The 8,066-nt window shown below is 35.3% G+C and overlaps 1 pseudogene; it reads right to left on the bottom strand.

Moving 5' to 3' along the window:
- Positions 1 to 6,230: 6,230 nt before the first annotated feature.
- LOC149144530 (protein trichome birefringence-like 25) overlaps positions 6,231 to 8,066 on the bottom strand; it is a 32,005-nt pseudogene continuing 30,169 nt past the window's right edge.

Raw genomic sequence — 8,066 nt, 5'->3', positions numbered from 1 at the left:
TTTATACACATTTGCCTCAGAAAAATCATATGCTGCGATTCTAACCCAAGCCAATCAAGAAAAAACAGAAGCTCCAATTGCGTTTTTTAGCTCAAATCTACAAGGTGCTGAACTCAATTATTCAGACGTAGAGAAACAGGCCTATGTTGTTTTCAAAGCGGTTAAATATTTCAGACCTTTCTTACTCAAAACCCATATTAAGATCATAGTACTGTTTCCAGCGGTAAGAAATCTTCTAGTACAGAAGGATATGGGCGAGAAAAGAGCGAATTGGATCACTGCTTTACAGGAATATGATCTTGAGATCAAACCAGCAAACATTGTAAGAGGTCAAGGCTTCTGCAAGATGTTAGCTGGAGCATCGCAAATCCCTGAAATGCCATCCGAAGAGGTACAAATGTATGAGGTAAGCCTGAACGATGCAGAATCATTGTATGCTGATATCATTTATTATCTTAAGAACGGGTATGCTCCATCACACCTGGATCACACTAAGAAAAGAGCTCTGAGATTGAAAGCTAAACAATATCAGCTCATAAATGATATTCTCTTTAGAAAGAATTATGATTATGTTCTTCTTAGATGTCTTGAAAAAAATGAAGCCGAAAAAGTTTTGCAGGAACTCCACGATGGACCAGCAGGCGGACATTATGCTGGAGATGCTACTGCACATAAAATTTTACGTGTAGGATATTACTGGCCTACGCTGTTCAAAGATTCACACAATTACGTGAGGAAATGTCAAGTCTGCCAAACTACTGCTGGAAAACAAAAGAAGTCGTCCCTGCCACTACAACCGGTAAACATCGAGCAACCATTCAGCCAGTGGGGCTTGGACATAATAGGTGAGATCGTTCCTCACTCTTCTAAGCAACATAGGTACATCCTCACGACAACAGATTATTTTACTAAATGGGTAGAGGCAGTTCCTCTCAAGACAGCTAATTCTGAAAATATTATCAAATTCATAGATCAATTTATAATCACTAGGTTTGGATTGCCAACGGCTTTAATATTTGATAATGCATCATACTTTTCTGGAAATGAAATGACTGAGTTCGCACTTAAAAGGGGATTCAAACTAAAATATTCGGCCAATTACTATCCGCAAGGTAATGGGTTAGCTGAGTCAACAAATAAAAACCTAATCAGGTTTATTAAAAGAACAGTTGACTAGAACCAAAAGAATTGGCATAAAGCTTTGATAAACGCTTTATGGGCAGATAGAATAACAAAAAAAGCTTTGATAGGCACTTCTCCCTTTAATTTAGTTTATGGGAAAGAAGCAGTTCTTCCAACTCACTTAGTCATTCCCTCTTTTTCTTTAATACAGTACATTGATGAAGTACCTACTTCCTCCATACAGCTAAGACAAATGGAAATAATCAAATTAGAAGAACAGGGAGAACAAGCTAAAATAATCCATGCTCATCATCAAGCGCTAATAAAATCCTCTTTTGATTCAAACAAAATGACCAGAAAAAATTGAGTATGGAGATTTAGTTTTAAAATGGGATAAAGCTCATGAAGAAAAGGGAAAACATACAAAATTTCAAAAAATGTGGCTTGGTCCTTTTCAAATTGTTGAAGTCATAGATCCATCAACGTTTGTCTTACAGGATCTAGCAGGTAGAAGGGATTCTTTGCCTGTGAATGGTCAAGTCCTTAAAATATATTTTCCATAGAAGATTATTCTTCTATTTTGTAGAATAGTTTCTTTTTCTTTCGTTCATAATAAAACCGGTTGTTAATGGTTACTATCGGTATTCGCGAAAAAGGAACCAATTCTCTTTCAGATTTTGAGCTTTTCACTTGTATAAACAGATTTTTTTTTTTAAATCTGATCTTTATTATTGACAGACACAGTTAAAAACTTTAGCCTAGATATGATATTAGTTTCAACTTCAAAAAAAAAAAAAATTGATGAAATCAACCTTTAGCGAAGGAATTGTTTAATATTAGCTCAATAACAAAATAAAGATTCTCTGTAAAACTGCTATTTGCAAACTCTATTGTTGTTGTCCAGAGCTTTCTTAAGGAAAACAATGATATCCTCCCTGTTAAAGAAAATCGCAGCATTCATAGGGACAATCCAAGAAACACTATATCTCAAAGAATAAGAGGTCTCATCACGAGCCGGCTTATCATGATCACAGATATTATAACTTTGCTGAATTTGCCAAACACTGTCCATCAAAACAGGGCAATAACTCAAGATTATTGAAATCAAAAGACAAGGGGTCTCATCACGAGCCAGCTTGTTCAGAAAAAGTGTAAATCAAGTGAATGACTGTGTCATAATTTGGCTACCAAACCAAGACATTGTTCTTCGAGAATAAAAAAGGAAAAAGTGTCAATATGGGTTTTTTTTTGGAAGTTGTAGATCACCTTAAACGGGATAACATTGTTGGGTAACAGGTAACCCTGTCGAGGTTATGGACGCCTGTTGGCAGCAGAGGCTCTACCTATGACAAACAAGCATATTTTAAGGCTAGCACACAGAGAAAACTTTATTTTTTTTTTCTTTACATAACCAAGTAATGGCCGATGTAGATACAAGGACAAGACTGAGGAAGCAAACAATTAGAAAAAAAAGAAGTTGAAACAAAATATCATTGATAGAATAAGGCATAATGTACTCTGTCTGTCCATAACAAAGTTTAGATTTATGAAAAATTCTCTGTTTTGGAAGTTTAAAGAATTCAATAGAAAAGCAGAGATAACTGGTTCTTCCAAGTGAATCGCCATTGTTGTGGCCACCAACAACCCCCCTACTTCTTTTTAGTATTAGCAATAATGTTAAATAAGTGGAGACCCTTAGTAATAAAAAATCCAAAAAGATTTTATAAAATTTTTGTATTATAATCCTAAAAAATGCATCACACGAAGAAGAGTCAAGCATTCCCTTTATGAGCACATTAAAACAACTGCGAAGAAGCGGTGCGAAATTCATCACATCACATACATTGAGAAGCGCCCATAAATGACTAATCTTAAGAAAATCTCCGATGGTCGATATGCGATATCGCATATCGCAACATCACATAAGCAGCACATGAATAACTTGACGAATTGCTGCTATATCTGTGATTTGCAATGCCGCAATACTGCAATCTGCGATGCCACGATCTGCTATGCCGCAATAATGCGATCTATGCCATAACTGCGATGCCGCAAAACTACGATATGTGATCTGCGATCTATGCGATTTGCGATCTGCGAGTCACAGAAATCACCCATCGCAAATTTTCCTCGACCCAGCACCTAAGAAAAGTTGTCCCTAAACCAAAAATTGAGCGCACGGTTTAAAGAAAATTAATGAATGTACGTCAAGGTATTCACGAAGGACAGTTTTGTGTTTTTCAAAGAGTCAGTTCACTGTGGGTGTCATGATTTTACACATTCGTAGAACTTGAAACTTTCATGTCGAAATTTATTATCATTACTTTTTCCTTTGCGTGAACTGCAGGAAACATCTAAAGAAAAAGGGGAAAGCGCCAATGCTCAGAGAACAGGGAAGAGATGCTCTCATACACGGATGCCACATACAACAGAAACGCAGATTTCAGAGTGTTACTAAATAGATACTAATATCAGTAGGCGATTCGACACTCAAGGTCAAGAAACTCACAAAAGCAACATGTTTACAAAATTCTGAAGCTCATGCCCAGTAAAGGAAAAAGCGTTAAAGGTGGAAAACGCACCAGAAAGGCCCGGATCAAAGAACGGAGGCAATTATTGATGCGCGATTAGCGCCTAGCGCTAATCGCGCATCGCTAAGAAAATTGTTCAGAAAGCAAAGTCCCTAACTTGCTTAGTCATCCACGAGTCCGGAAGCTTAAATAGTAAAATCAGAGGCAGCTAAGAGGAATCTGGGTTGTTACCAAGCATACACGCAGTAAATTCGCTCAACCAGAAGATGATTCTCAAAAATATCTTCCAGTTTACTAAAAAGAGGTGCTAGCGCTTGTCATTTCTATTTTCGTAGCTCAAACAAAAGCAGAAGACAACCAACCGACTCTTCCCAGGAAAATGTTGCATACTCACAGCACTAAGGAGAAAATGCAGAAATAGTTAGAAATTAGATTCAATTTTTAGAAATAAGTTTACTTAGATAAAGGGCGGTCATTTTAAACCGTATCCGAAATTTATGTAATTAAGTTATTTAGTTAGCAGTATTTAAACCCTTCTCATGCATTTGGAGAAGGGTCCGGAAATTTGTCAAAAACTTGTCCTCAGAACATGCACTTCTGCACCCTTAGAGGAGGTTTTGATGAATGAATGGATCAAGGTTTATTAATTTTTGCATTTGATATTTGCTACTGATGTTGCACTTTTGTACTCTTAGTAGATATTAGAACAAGGAGAGATAAATCATTATTACTTGAAGCTTATGGGTAGGACCATTCATAAATGGTACTTTTATCTCTTGGCCATTTTTGCTTATATTCTTGAAGTGATATACAATTTTCAGTTGTTTATACGTTATTGCATGAATGTGTGAGTTACCATTTGGCACTTTTGTACGGTGGAGTCATTTATTTATGTTTGATATATGAATAACTTATTATGCAATATGCTGTTCACAACTGTTTTGCCTAACTTTTTATGCAAAGTGGTTCATCTTAATTGATTTCTATTCTTATGATAGCTGAATGATCTTTATTACCAGTTATTGTTTGAAATCTCTTTAGATCGCATAATAGAAGAAATACACCCCGGGTTAGCATAGATTAGATGTGTTGTTTTTATTAGATTACAATAGCATAAAATTATATTAAAGTAGCTTAGAACTCTGCTCACACACACCCTTAGATTGGGAAACTGGTCCCATTATCCCCAGTCGGACCCGCTATACCAAACGGATAAGGAGCTGCCAACTAAGGTCTGGACCGGGTGGGTATCCCCCTTGTTGTCGACCTGATTTTCGGGGCTTCAACACCTCCTCACATGCAACTTGTGACCTTTTACCTCCCTTTTCTCCTATTTTCCTTTAGTTTTCAAAAATTAATGTGCCAAAAAGTCATTTTGCCTTTCCAAAGCCTTTTCCATTTCCTTAGCCATAATAACCGAAATGAACACCCACTAGGATGCTTTTTCTCACCATTTAGCTTGGAATACGTGTCCCATGACCATGGTCTTATATATTTTTACATGAATTTTGAACCAGAGTTGTTACATTGATAAAAAATAGAAAAATTGGAGCAAATATTTTATATTATTTAAAAGAAAATATATATTATATAAAGACTATTTTTTTCTTGGAAAAGAAACTAATAATGACCCTGCATAGCTAGAGAATAATCAACGACGAGACTCAAATAAGGAAAGTTCAACTAGGAAAATTACCCAAGGACATACATATCTACTTGCTCTTGTATACCTAATGAGTCATCAATATCCAAATCATTGGGTGACACATTTCCACCAACATTCCAAGTGCCTACTAATATTCTGTCAAGAACAAAAGAAGAAATATATAAAAATCGATAAAGAATAGAAAATTTGAAGCACATATTTTATATTATTTAAAAGAAAATATATATTATATACAGATTATTTTTCTCTTGGAAAAAAACTAATAATGACACTGCTTTACCAACCAACCAAATACTATTAACAAGTATACATGGTTATATGGATGGGTTTCATTAAAATTGTTCCTTGACACAATTTTTTGTTGTCGCAACCTTTAAATGCTTGCCATATTTTAAATATTTAATTGCTTGGAAACCTTTTCAAATAACACAATGCAAAGTAATGTCATTGTGCAACAAGTCAATGAATGTCATTATCACTGGAAAAATACAATATGGAAGACTACACGATTAGGAATTGACATTGCAATACCAAGAGAGCCTACAAAGTTGAGGTTCTAGCGGAACGTTGTGAAAAAAAACCACTAACAATTTACCAATAGTTGTTTTCCACCATAAACATCTATACACATCTCTTTGTTTTCTATCTGCATAATTTTCATAGCTTATTACAACAACAATATAGCATTCATAAGTTATTTGAGCCTTCAAATAGGAAATTTAACAGTGTGATAGGAACATGATAATCCTAGATGCATGTTTCCATGAACATAATGAAATAATGGGCTCTTTGGAGTTTAGCTCCTATTGCTATTTATGGAAAAATTCAATGATGCAGTAATGCTAAGATAAAAACCATTTTGGATAGAATAAAGGTAAGGAAGCAAGGAAAACTTTTATGAAAGGAAATCATTAAATATCCTTGCTCATTTGCAGTAAATTTCGTTCTATGTATCGATTGGGCAAGGCAATCACCAATGCAATTAGTTAATTGGAGCAAGTTGATTACTTCTCCTCTTTGATATAAAATCAGGGTCCCTGTATTTTTCCAGTCGCCCATCTAGCTTAAGTAGATTACAGTATGTATCAACCAGCTTTGTGATTAGGCTATTGGGAGCTTCTTCCTTTGTTCCATACTTGAACTCATTCACAACTATCTTATGCATTTATTTCTCAACATTGTTGAGTTTTACCTCATCCTTTTTGTACGACATTGTCCTATTGATCCAGACTTATGCAAGGAAGCAACAGAATACACATATAAACATAAAAACAATGATGCAATAGAAATAAAACTTCATTTTATTAATATCAAGAACTGAAATATGCTTACATACAGAATGGAAATAAGCTAGCTCGGGCGATGGTAGCTTATCTTTGAAAAGAGATGTGGAGAATACATGCCTCTAAACTATGTTACAATTAGACTTGAAGGCCTATTTATTATTGAGAAACAATGGAAAAACCTAAACATCCAAAAACCTAACCCTAGGAGATAAAGTGCCAAAAATATGGGCCCCGTTGGGGTAAATTGGTACATCAATTTCATGGGGTCGTAACTTTGGCATATGATCTCCATTTGACGTGCACAATACCTCGTTAGAAAGATCTATCCAAGGATTATAAATTTTGACTGCATATGTTAATCAATATCTAATGTTTTCCTGTTTTTGAAAAAAAACACCATTTAGGGCTTCAAAATGGCTTTGGAAGTTGAGGACCCAAAAAACTACCAAAAATAGTAAAATGTTCTACAATTAAGGAAACTGAAAAACTGAAAGAAACAATGGTGGGGTCCAAGTGAAATAGGTGGGTGGCCACCAATATCCACCTGGATCAACTATTGCATGTGCCTCTTGAGTCCCATTGGCCATTTTCAAAATGGTTTACTGTGAAAGATTGGAGGAAGGCAATGCCATTCAATCTCGATAGTAAGAGGATCCCATTGAATGCATCTTGAATAAAATGTCTAAAGGAACAATAGAAGCCCAACTACTTGACTTTAATTTCTTGACACTTATTTGATTTCATAATGTAGACACTTCATCGTATAAACCTTTGGCCAGAGGATAGAATGATGGCATCTTTATTTGGTAGCACAGCCACCCACTCTGGGTCTAAAACGTCGAAATGAATCTTGATTACTCTTTGAGGGACACCCTTAAATTTTGCCTCTATGTTTTTTACTAGATATGGTGACCAAAGTACCATTAATGTAAATTTATATGATGCAAAATATCAGTGCACATTTACATTAGGTTTTTCTCTATATGTGGTTTTAGGATGTTATGCATGCCTAGACTGAATACATTTTCAATTGGACATCAAAAGGCAAGAAAATCATACGAATATGAAAGACAACAACGTTCCTATTTTGTAATGGGTTGTTTTTATGTTCAAACATACATGAGAAAGCATATACAATAGAGATCGCATCTGATTGCGATTTTCCTCTTCCTAGTCTACACAAGAATCGTTCTGATGGAGTCCCTAAAAATCAAAAGAAACACAAAAAAAAAGTGTGAGATATTTAATTACCACTCTCACAGCCATAGATGCAATCAAATCTACTACTGGGTTCACCACATTAGGGGGGAAAAATCATTTCAGATCCAAACCATGGAATTGCCAAATGGCACAAGAAACTACACCATTTCCCAAAAAAATGCAAGCCAGAAGAAGAAGAAAAAAAAACTCACACTTGAAAGCCAAATAATAATTAGAAATAGACCCCACAGACTGCATAAC

Source organism: Pinus tabuliformis, chromosome X, assembly GCF_031772625.1.
Source record: "Pinus tabuliformis cultivar Carrire ecotype Pingquan chromosome X, CPIR1, whole genome shotgun sequence".
Lineage (NCBI taxonomy): Eukaryota > Viridiplantae > Streptophyta > Pinopsida > Pinales > Pinaceae > Pinus > Pinus tabuliformis.
Note: the sequence above shows the minus strand (reverse complement) of the source record. Positions and strands in the feature narration are given on the sequence as shown.